Here is a 12,756-nt window from a genome sequence, read left to right as displayed (position 1 = left end):
TCATTGCCTTAACGGAAGGCAAAACAAGGCATAGAGACTTGCCTGAGATCCTGCAGGATGTCTATGGCAGTTAAGGACATAAATTTTTCTTATACTGCAAAAAAGGATTTGAAAAACCTTACTCAGATATAATCCTTAATTTAATTCCAATAGTATGCAAAACTCTTTTTATTTCCTATGAACATTGATAGGGGCACTTTTTGTGCTTTCAAGGGAGATCATGGAAAGCTAGTCTTGAAAACACTCATGTGAATGTATTCACATACAGGCTTCCACTGGAAACCGAGTTAATCACCCTAAGTACATATTCAAGCCCCACACTGCTCCTTTTGCTATGAATGAGTCATCCAAACATAGATCATGAAGAATACTATGTGACCTAAGTGACCGATTACTCAAAGCAAAATGGCAGCGAACAGTTTGTGAGCTCTCCTTTGGCTGAAATGTTTTTTCATTAAAAAAATGAATAAAAATCTAAGTCAATTTATGAATAATTCACACACAAGGCATATTCATTGAGAAAATTATATGGTATATAAAAATAATTTGCCCAGCTCTATTTTCATTATCACATGAGTATTTTTTCCTTGTGTTTCAAGGTGTGCTAAATTGAGCAAATCAAATCAACCAAATGATTACTTAATCATGTGTTTAGTTCACTGTCACAGATGTTCCTCCTTGAGTATTGGTTATGCTCTTACAAAATAGGTTGCCTTCATGTTTTCTTAGACCCATAGTAGTATTTGCTTTCAGTATTCGGTAGACACACATTACTGCAACATAGCTCTAAATTTAGCTTGCATTGAAAGTAGTTAATTCAGGTTAAAAATAACTTCTGTGACTTAAACAGAAACACACTCTCTGGTTAAAAAGAGTTGACTTACATGGACGTAAAATACAAGAGTAGCACTGGCCAAAAAAATCTTAAGGAAATAAGAGCTGGGAAAATATATCCTCTGCTTCACTCAGGGTGGGGGCCCTCAAAGAGCTGGCTACAGCTTCCTGATTTACTGCCTGATCTCCCAGCTGATCCCTGCTTGTTCCAGCAATGCCTCCTATTTGCCCACTGTACTGAGGACTGTGGGGAGGGTGGCAGAGGAACCAGCTCTGCACCCTCTGGGGACCCTTCATTTTGTTTGCCTTTTATATTCTTGCCTTTCTATCATTGTCCCTCTGAAAAGCAGCATCACCTTTCCTCTCATTCTTTCTTATTAACGCCACCTTCTGCTCTTTTCCCCATTACTCTCTTGTGTAACATTTTCTTTCTCCCCATTTTTCAACGCCCCATAATAGGTAGATAACTAAGTATTAGCCCAGCTGGGGCTACCCCTCCTCTAGCACCCTCAGAACTGTGCAGGGGAGAGAATTTCTGGGGGCATGAGGGTCCTATCCCTCATCCAGCATATCAGTATGAGGACAAAAGAAGCTCCTGGAAGGAGCTCACCAGAAACTCAGCTGAGAGCAGCAGAGACACATAGCTGTGGTGTGGGCCTGCAGGCTTTGTCAGTCCAACATTTGTACAGCTTTTACTCTGGACACTCTTTTGTCTGATTTTATTCTAGATGGGTTCTTGTATCCCAATCATCACCACAATATCTAAACATCTTCCAGTAATGCATAAAGCAGCAGGACTACACATCTCTTATCCTCTCCTGGGAGAGAAGTGTCTGCAGTGTCTTGTTTTGGCAGGCTTTTCTAAGTATGCCTGTTGCTATGTGTGTTTACGTTGGAGAAGGAAAGGTCAAAGAAATTCACCTTGCCCGTGGAACAGAAGGTGAATGAAGTTTGTGATGGTCCATAGTTCCTGGGGGGAGTTCATTCCACAGTCTTGGACCAACCCCTGAGAAAGCTGCCACACGGACAAACTTTACCTTTATCGTAGCAAATTTTGTGATGGCCTGTCCGTTTAAATACATGGGTGATCTGCAAATGTCCTTCCCCAGTGGAAGGCCTCACTTCCATGTTGGTTACAGTTTTGCTGCCAGAACCATAAAGATCTAAACAACCACCAGACAGTTGATGTTCAAATATAACATATTGGTAACATGGCTGTTCTATCCCATGAGTATCTAGTGCTCCCATTGCCTGATCAAGATGAAACAATAAGCGAATAATAAAATATATTTATAAAAAAGAGGTGGGGGCGTTCACCGAGAGGCACAAAGTGACAGACTACTGTTTTTTGTTGCAAGGGACAGCATGAGCCAGCTAGCAAGAGAGTGGAAATGGGCATTTATAGACAGAACAAAGCAGAAGGGCTCTGCAGTTAATGCTGGACCTGTTCAAACAAAGCAGAGAGGGGGAAGCAAGCAGCCATCATGGCGGACCACATGCACCTATTGTGTTCTGGGATGTGGGTGGGCAAACAGCTTTAGCCTGCCCTGAGGGTCTAAGCCCACAAAATGAACCCAAGTACAGCCAAAAGCAGTGATTCTGCAGTATAAGCACACACCCAGCAGAGGAAGGTCAAGTGCAGATCATGCACTGTGTGCGTGGGTGGGGAGATGGGGGGAGAAATGCGTTTCCCTCTGGGAAAGAAGGCATCCAGAAGGGCGTGAAGTCCAACAGGAGAGAAGTGAAATGGCAACTTTTGTGAGCAATGTTGCTGAGTTTGACAAAAACTGCAGCTGGTGTATCTCGAACATTTTGAGCAATTTGTAGTAGCCTGCACCTCCAAATGGACAAAGTGTTTCAACCTTGCTGACAGCGAAGGGTCCAAAGACAGACAGACTGCTGGGTGACCTGCTGTCTCCAACTGTGCTCCGAACTGTCAGCCACAATTACTGCAGCATTGCAGGAACATTTTTCTCTTACCCCATTGATGATACCAGAATGATATCCATTCCATCAGTGACATCAGAGAAGTGGAGAGTCGGTAGCATAGTTCATTGCTGCTCTAAGGAAGTTGTCAGTTCAGGTAAACAAGTGATGCTCTGCATGACCAATTTCATCTCTGGATTATGCAATTACCATAGCTAGAAAAAGTTACTGACTCCAACAGCTTTCTTGAATACAAATACTGATAAAGTAGCTATTGCAATGGAAACCTCAGAATTCTTTGGAATTTCATGTGAACTGAGAAGTTCACCTCTTTAATTGGCAAGTCAGAGGACCACAGGAGTGTAAGGAATTTCTGTGTGGCCATTGTGCACAAACTACACATGCTGAGAAGAATTGCTGGGCATGCCAGGTAATTTGCAGGAAGTGCCAGAAGAAAGGACACCTCACCATTACCTGTCACATAGTTCAACGACTAACATCACAAAGTAACTGTTCATCCAAGAAGACATCTCTGAAGATTGAACCTGAGAAAGGACAGAATTTGGGAAGACATAATGTGGAAAAAGACAAGAGTTCTAGTGACACTGACCATGACCTAGCACTGCACGTGTTATTGGAAGCTCAAGTCAAAGCTGGCAGCTGGGTCACACCCTTCATCAAGGAGTTCCTACATGAATGGAGCTTGATACTGGAGCTGCCATTTCACTGATTTCTGCATCTACTTATCACCAGACTTTGTCACAAGTCCCTCTGGAAGAAATCTCCTTGGTTTATACTGGAGAAAAGTTAGTTCCAAAAGAGATACTCCAGGTGAAAGTCCTTTTACCCTTGTAAGTGATTGAAGGAAAATATCTACCATTGGCAGAACTTGGCTTGAGAAGCTCAATGTGAACTGGACTGATATCAAGACAATCACAAAAGCACCTAGAAGCTTTCATGAAATACCAGACAGACACTCTGATGTTTTTGAAAAAGAACTTGGAAAGATTCATAATGTCACTGAGACTCACTGAGTCTGACAGCCAGCCAAAATATTCCAAGCCCCAAGTTTATGCAATGACGCCTCTGGAAGTTGATTAGGCCAGTTTAGTGAACATTGGAGTCTTGTCACCAGTTTCTCATAATGAGTGGGCTATATCCATCATACCAGTGATCAAGAGGGACAGCTCTGTCCGAATTTGTGGAGACCTCAAAGTGACACTGAATCCAGTTTATGGGCAGCCTAGTATCCACTACTGCGTACTGAAGATTTATTGGCTGTACTTAATGGTGGTCAGTGTTTCAGTAAATTGAGCAAACCCAATACATACCTACAAATGGAGATTTATCTGGCATTTTGCAAACATCTCAGTCAATACACACAAGCTTATTTTGTTACAACAAGAGGTCTTTCCATATCACATTGGCACCTTCCCTGTTCCAGAAAGCCACAAATGAGATCCTGGAGGGACTTAATGGAGATGAGTGCTATTTGGATGACATCCTTCTTACAAGAAAGGATCAAGAGGATCATCTTTGAAATGTGGATTCTGTCATCCAGTGTTTGGAAGATCATGGACTCAACATCAAGACAAAAGTGAGCAATCAAAACTTCAGTTTAATATGTTGGACACATAATTGGTGCCACAGACTTAAGGAAATGGCCAAAGATAGAGAAGGTGATTCTTCAAGAACTACCACCACTGATCAAACCTCTTCACATTACAACTCCTCATTTTGATGACTTGTGTGGGAAATCTTTGGGTATCAGATCTAGATAATTCCATACCACTGACTGATCCTGTTGTTCAGGACATTGCTGTACCACCATCACCATGTTATCCGAAGGGAGTGCAAAAACCAGTGGGGTGTGCCTGAACTGATACATTGTTAGTGAGTTGCTATTCCAGGGCAGAATAGTTCCTTGAAAGTTAAGAGTCTGCAGTTATATAGCGGTTTCTGTTAGTCGTGTACATACATCGAAAGTTAATGGATGGTGGAGGAATGTGATGTCCTGTCTCTTTAAATGTGTGGGCACTCTGCACTTCTCCCTCCCCAGTGTAAAGCCTCACTTGATTGTTTTGGCAGCATAACTGAAACAAACAAGGAAGAAGAACAATAAAGCTACCACAACAGACAGCTGTGCTTTAAATCAGCTCCCCCTGTGTCTCTATCTGTCTTTCTCTGCTCAGTCCAAATATAACATCCATTGCACATGAGAAATCAAGTTATTGACCATGTATTTATCATGAAGCCTTGATCTTCTAGATTCCCTGGGCCCAGGCTATAGAACACCTTAAAGCTAAGGACTGAGACCCTGAACTGATTGGCTCTTTGTTTCCACTGTCTCCCAACCCTCCCTCATAGTCTCTTTACTGCAGCCTTCCTCCACATGCCCTCTGTACTCCCGTTCCTTTCTCCCACATGCCCTCATTTTAATGTCTTGTGGTGCGGGTGGCTAGTTTAGCCCTCTCGTGGGTACTGTGCCCTCTTCCCGACCCAGGGACCCTGTGTGGAGTAGTCTTCAAACTGCCCAGTCCGTGACTTACTCCCTTCCCTGGGTTGCTTGTCTTTGGCCCCACTGCTCACAGTCTGCTTCCTGGAACTGGATGGGGAGGGGTTCTCCCTCAGGCCTGTGCCTTGGGTCCCTGGCCATAGCCAGACAGGTACCCCCCTCTCATCTCTGGTACCTTTGGGGTTGTAATATGTGGCTCCAAGTCCTATAACCGCTCTGCTCCTTCTCCTAACTCCCTTCCAGATGCCCCTGTCTGCCTGACAGGGAGGCTTTTAACTGCTGGGGCAAGCTCCTTGATTGGCCTCAGCTGGCCTAATTGGCCTAATTGCCCTGGCGTAGCCCCAGCTGGATCACCCAGGGAACAGGGATTTGTTCATTCTGGGGCTAATATAGACCCCCTCTACTACTCTCCTGTAGCTATCAGGTCTGGCCCTGTCACAGTCTGCTCTACCTTTCTTGTCTGTCTTTACATCTAAACCCCCTTTCAACAATATCCCATCCACATAATTGTATTCAATAGGACTTAAGCATAGGCTGTATAATGTATAGGTTTAAGTACTTATCCTGAACAAGGATGCTTTCCTTAATCAGGACTTAAATTAACAAGCCAATGTAAATAGAATTTATGAAGCATTTTCTCAAACTATAAATCTGAGAAAATTGTGATTTGTTCCATGGACACTTAATGAAATTAAAAATGACAACATTAATCAAATGTTATTAATTACAAATTGTTATTAATTATAAACTGTTCAGTCAACTGAATAAATCAAATTTTTCTCCAGAAATGTAGAATTTTTAATCATCACTAGCAACTTATACATTATTTTAAATGTGAGTCTGTAGGAATGCCAAGTAAATGTAAAAATGATATTCAACTTTTTAAATAACAATTTTCCTATTTTTCAGTAGGAACAAAATTGTCACCATAAGCAAATAGGAAAAGACAAATGTGATCTTGCAAAATACAACATCAATCCTGGTACTCAAGTGTATCTGCTTTGAACACAGAGCCCCAGAGTTCAGTAAGAGGGAGAGTTTCAACCATCAATCACAGATTATCACCTTACAACTGGGAAATTTCCTCACAGATGAAGCATTTTACAACATTTATCAGAGTCTACTTCAGTCACAGGAATCCTAAGCCTCTGCCTCAGGTATTCCTACCTGAGAAGTGAAGACCCTGCAACAAAAGAAAACCGCTTTTAAAGTGTGTAATCCACCTTCCCCCAGCCCAATTATTTCAATTGGTTTATGTATATCAGAGGGCTGATTGCATAGCAAACTAGGTCATTCCCAAACTCCAGATGCTTTTTTTCCTGCTTTCTCCTTTAATGAGCACTTGGTTGTGGGGTCTTCCCAGTAGATTTGATTATACAATGAAAGGGTCTTGGTGAGAGATTGCGAGCAAAGATCCTTTGGGTATGTCTACACTGCAATTAGACACCCATAGTTAGCCTGTGCCAGCTAACTCAGGCTCCTGGGGCTTGAACTAAAGTGCTGTTTAATTGCAGTGTAGACTTTTGGGCTTGGTCTGGGGCGTGGGCTCTAGGACCCTGCAAGTTGGGAGGGTCCTAGAACTCCGGTTGCAACCTGAGCCCAGGAGTCTACACTGCAGTGAAATAGCCCCGTAGGACCCAGCACCAGGATGCTGTTGTAATAGGCGTCATACAAACTGAACAAAAAGAAGATCTCTGCACAAAAAAGACTACAATCCAAGTATAAGACAAGATCCAACAGATGATACAGCCAGGGAGTACAAGAAACAATAAGACACTACTGGACAGCATGAGAAGCAGTGGTCTCTGCACTTCCACAGCCTAAAATTTTAAAAAAAAAAAAAAAAAAAAAAAGCATGTGTGTGTCACAGCAAAGGAGAGATTTGAGGGGGGTTTGAAGGTGGATAATGAGATGACTGATGGTTACACACATCTGTGTAAATCTGTGGAACAGAAGAGGAAAATGTTTTTCAAATAGACACCTTTACCTGTTCAAACTGGAACAGGTGCAGAGAAAGGCTACTAGGATGATCCGCGGAATGGAAAACCTACCTTATGAGAGGAGACTCAAAGAGCTTGGCTTGTTTAGCTTAACCAAAAGAAGGTTGAGGGGAGATATAATTATTCTCTAAATACATCAGAGGGATAAATACCAGGGAGGGAGAGGAATTATTTAAGTTCAGCACCAATGTGGACACAAGAACTAATGGATATAAACTGGCCATCAGAAAGTTTAGACTTGAAATTAGACGCAGGTTTCTAACCATCAGAGGAGTGAAGTTCTGGAATAGCCTTCCAAGGGGAGCAGTGGGGGCAAAAAAACCTAGCTGGCTTCAAAACTGAGCTTGATAAATTTATGGAGGGGATGGTCTGATGGGATAGCCCAGTTTGGCAATTGTCTGATCTTTGACTACTGGTGGTAGATATGCCAATGGCCTGTGAAAGGATGTTAGATGGGGCGGCTTCTGAATTATTATAAAGAATTCTTTCTTGGGTGTCTGGCTGGTGAGTTTTGCCCACATGCTCAGGGTTTAACTGATCACCATATTTGGGGTTGGGAAGGAATTTTCCCTCAGGGCAGATTGGCAAAGACTCTGTGGGTTTTTCGCCTTTCTCTTAGCATGGGACACAGCTCATTTGCTGGTGGATTCTCTGTACCTTAAAATCTCTAAGCCATGATCTGAGGACTTTAATAACTCAGTCATAGGTCAGGGGTCTATTAGAGATGATAGGTAGGGTGGGGATTTGCTGGAAAGAGTCTTGAAAGACAAGACAATCAGCTTATGTTTGATCCAACTGAGAAGAGGGAGCCAGCGGAGAGATTCAAAGACAGGAGTGACATGCTCAAAGTGATGAACTAGAAGGATGATTTTGCAGCTGCATTCTGAATGGATACACGCATAGCAAGATGACATTTATCAAGGCCAGAGGAAAGGGTGTTGATAAGAGGTTGGCTGAGAGTTTTAGCTATGTGGATGGCTAAGAGAGACCATATCTTAGAAATGTTACGCAGAGAGAATCAGAAAAATGTAGATATAGCCTAGAAGTGTGGAACTAGAGAGAGGTTTAAGTCAGTGGTGGGCAGGATGGCTGTGTTGACCACACTGATAGAGGGTAATTTCTTTTTCAGCAGAAACACCTATTATCTTTGATGATTTCTGTTATTGTTCAGAATGAAATGTAAAACCATGAGCAACTCAGAAATGAGGAACTGCACAACTTGCAAGTTTAGACACCATTGAGGTTACTGTGTCGGTTTCCTCTCAGAAACTTAACTGCCTGAAATGGAATTGCACAGCAATGAGGGCAACAACTTCAGCATTCTTCACAGGTTTTAAAAAAATCTACTAAAAATCTACTTAGGCTGCAGGTCGCCAGCCTCAGTTTAACACTGGCTGACAACCTGTGAAGAGTCCTGTGTTCTACACAGACCAACAGCTGGCAAGATACCGCACTAGCCTACTTTTAAGAATCTGGAAGCCAGTTAGGTGCTTCTATCACTAAGAGTTGTTCTGGGATCCTACATCCGGCAGTGGCCAATATCAGATGCTGCAGAAAGTATAAATAAAAATATTACACATAGCCAATTCTGCACTGGGAGAAAGTGGAAGAATTCTCCCTTTCAGATACTAATGATCTGCCCTTGCATGGATGAACGAAAAGGGCTAGTGCAAATGACCACAACTGCAGTAGCTGACCATGGACACCTTTTGGCAAGAGACAGTGGCTACTCCAAAAGGGGCAGGGAAGAGGCAGGGCTACAGTTCTGCTCCCCTACTTGGTACTGACCATCATGACTAAATGGCAGAGGGAAAGCATACTCCTCTGCCATACTGAGGACACTGATTCTTCTTTTCTATATTATGTTTGCTGGGTATGTCTGTGCTGTTGAGGTCCTATTTGATTTTTCTCCCTTTCATACACACGTTAGCAGTTGACATACATTAACTAGTATTTTATATTAAGTGATAGAATCCTAACTGCCCTAAATTCTAGAGCTGTTCAGCTACTACAAACACTGACTCACCCAAGTTCAGTGAGGTCAGCATTATTCATTGTCTTTGCATATTCAAATAACCACCAACTACTTGTGAAAAGTTTCATACATTGCAAAAGCTTAACTCCAATGTTCATCCATCCAAATTGTATCATGGAAGTGCATTATTTGCTTCTCATCTGTTCTAAAGGTACAAAAATAATATAGGACTTCGGTGACTGTTCATGTATCATTACCAGGGAATAATTGTAGTGAACATTCTGAATCTAGTCAGAAATTAGTTTGCATAAACTAGTTGTTAAATACTTACAAATAACATGTTATCAAAAATCAGGATCAGTCTGTGAATTAGACAAGAATATCAAAAAGGACTAACACTTTTACCAAATATCAACTGCAATCAATAATTCAACCAGCAGTACTCAACTTCAGTGTAAGGAAAAATACTCTTCCTCTTGTGCTTTTAGCCAGAATTGTTACAATTAAATAAGGTAATAACTGCCACCTAAGGTTAGTCTCTGGAGTTAATATTCTGGCACTTGTTTTGTAGTTTGCAGATGACACATCATCCACCAACAGTATTTATTTCTTCTGTTTTCTGAACAGTAAAGCTGAGATTATTCTTGCAACAGTAATCAAGATCTTCATTTTTTTGGCTGCAAAGAGTCATTCAACTGTATTTGAAAAAGAAAATTGAAATTCTCCAAGAGATGATAAAGTACATTCCTACGCCCTTTCAGTTCTGTTTGTTCATATCAGCTGAACTGCATTAATAAAAGCAGAAAACAGCCTGTTGCCTGCTACTAGTTGAAAATACAGATTCAATTGCCTGAAACCATGTGTTAGGTTTGTATAACTTCACTCCTATTATAGAACCTTGAGCTCTTAGTGCAGTCCTCTGTCACTCCTACAGCAATAAAAAAAGAACTGAGGGGGAATATTTTCTTTGACTTCAGGGGAGTACGTGCTATGTTCATCAGTTTTGGTTATTTATGGTAAAAGATCTCAGATTTCAATGCTACCTTCACTCTTGTGTCATTTTCAGAGGGGAAAGTAAAGTGCTATCAGCTGCCTAGCTAGCATTGCTGCACATTTGTGATGCTTGTCTTAGCTTGAAAACCATAGCCCTTGGGTATGTGGTTTGTCAGTACTGTGACCTGACAGTGCCTTCAGCTTCCAGGGCTCTACTGAACACGTATGGATCCTGTCTGTTTGCCTGCTGCTGCGATACAGTGGAGGTTGATGGTGGAAAGGGCATCCCTGTGCTGCCTTTCTCTGATTGCACATCTGCTACACTTTGTAGGATCTGGCACTTACTAAATTACACAGCATGCCTAGAGAGTTATTACAGTGTGCAGAGAAAATGTATACATTCAGAAGGGAGATCATTCCTGCTACTTCACAAGTTTCAGGACCAAGTCCATTCAATTACCTTTAGAATAAAATACAGCGCGCTCTCTCTCTCTCTCTCACTTGCACACGCACTTGTAGTCCAATGTATTAGGTCTACATTTTCTTCAGTATTTTCAGACTATTCCTACGCAGACAAAACTGGCTCAGGCAACACCTCCAAGCATCAGCAGCTAGGGGTGTTTAAAATGATTAGGTAGTTTGAAAAACAAAATGCTCAAGGCACTTCTACGCTAGAAAATTAAGTCAACTTAATTTAAGTCGACAGCCAGCTGCCGCAATAATTAAGTTGGTTGGGCCTATCCACACCACGCTCGTTGTGTCGGTGGAGCGTCCTCACTAGCAACGCTTGCATTGGTGCAGAGAGCAGAGCTCCAGGGGTAGCTATCCACAGTGCAACTAGCCACAATGGGCTTGGGGAAGGGCTTGTAATGCCTCATGGGACCAAAACATTGTCGCGGGGTGAAATGAGAACATGGCTTCGATCTCCCCATGATGCAGTTTCCTCCCTCCCTACCTTGATATCAACAACAAACAACCCATACTTTTTTGTGCCTTTTTTCGAACCCCGGATTAGCCACATGTACATCATAGCCTGAGAAGCATGGAGCACACTCAGCTGTGCACTCTTCTTGTGAGCATCACAAACACCTCGCGCCTTACCTTGCAATATTCCCTGAGCCGAAACAGGAGCTGCTGTCAATGTCCTTGAAGCAGCCCTGCTGAAAGGCAGAGAATGAAACCATTCCCAGTTGCTGTTGGCAGTCGTGCAGCAGCTAAACACAGTGGAGTACCATTTCTGGTCCTGGGCAGAAAGCACTGCCTGGTGGGATTACACTGTTATGCAATTATGGCATGATCAGCAGTGGCTGCAGAACTTTCAAATGTGCATGTCTTTAAGAACACAGGTCTGTTCAGAAAGAGGCAATCAGGGACTTTCTTTCCAGATCACAAAATAACCATTGATGTTGAAATGCCAGTAGTGATCCTGGGAGACCCAGCATGCCCCTTGCTCCATGGCTCATGTGATTGCTGCCAAATGAAGAGCTTCAAGACAATGTGAGGGGTACATTTCTTCCCTCCAGTAAAGATAACTCTGGATATGACTTCCACTCTATCTTGGGATACATACAAACACAATCATTTGAATGCCTAATCTGATTTGCACACTCCCTGTACTCTGTGCATAGTATATGGGTTTGCTTCATAGGGACTTGGTCCTGCTTTGTGCTGCACCAGGCAGCCACTTAAGTCTGTGTTTAACTTTAAACATATGAGTAGTCCAATTAAAATGAAGCATGTGCTTAAATGCATGGCTGGATAGGGGCTAAGCGTGCTCAGCAAACTGTAGGACTGGGCCCTATATAAACAACGCAAACTACACGTAAGTTGCCAGACTTAAGAACTATATCTTGCACCCCCCCCCCTTTTTTTTTTTTTACAGCAATGTCTGTCTATATTCTCAGTGATTAAGTTTCTTGTACCTGGTTTTTACATCTAAATATTGCAAGAGCTGAAGAGCAAACATCCTTTTATATATCTTGTTATGCCTCCCACTATGGCATGTCAGCATGAACTACCTGCATCTTGTTTATGCTGAAAGGACTTGTTATTGGGGAATAAAGAGCTTGAAGCATTCTTTACACACTAGCTACACAACTGCATTATGTGAGAACTGAACACTAGAGAGGAAGAAAAAATTGAGAGCATCAAGCAACAATAACAAAAGGGGATATTGGAATAGCTGAAGCTGCTTGACACGAATTTGGAATTAATATTCAGGTAAAGCATTTAAATGTTTAATGCCAGCTAAGTTAGGAAAGAAGAATGTCTGCCAGGAGATTTCATTGGAAGGAAATTAATATTACAGAAACAGACAATCCTGGTAGATTCAGTTTAAAGAAATTGTTCATTATAAACTAAGGCAAATTACTGTGGATAAATGGCAAAATTATTAGGGCAAAGAAGAAAAAAGTAGCTATCACGAAGATGAAAATGCATGATGAGAAATATAAAGCAAATAGCCTTAAACATTGTAAAAGCTCACTTATAGAGCTAACATTTCCCAGTCTGTC

At 42.0% G+C, this 12,756-nt stretch overlaps 1 long non-coding RNA gene across 1 annotated transcript; it reads right to left on the bottom strand.

The window, feature by feature from the left end:
* Positions 1-4,098: 4,098 nt before the first annotated feature.
* Positions 4,099-5,509, bottom strand: LOC137142042 (uncharacterized). The gene is made up of 2 exons (XR_010916836.1): positions 5,451-5,509; positions 4,099-4,339 (listed from the first exon to the last, which is right to left on the bottom strand). It is a non-coding gene; the product is annotated as an uncharacterized lncRNA (long non-coding RNA).
* Between the last annotated feature and the right edge of the window lie 7,247 nt (positions 5,510-12,756).

This window comes from Emydura macquarii, unplaced genomic scaffold (genome assembly GCF_026122565.2).
Source record: "Emydura macquarii macquarii isolate MOO-44397 ecotype Brisbane River unplaced genomic scaffold, CSIRO-AGI_Emac_v2 contig_3128, whole genome shotgun sequence".
Lineage (NCBI taxonomy): Eukaryota > Metazoa > Chordata > Testudines > Chelidae > Emydura > Emydura macquarii.
The sequence above is the reverse complement of the archived record's forward strand: the minus strand, read 5'-3'. Positions and strand labels throughout refer to the sequence as shown.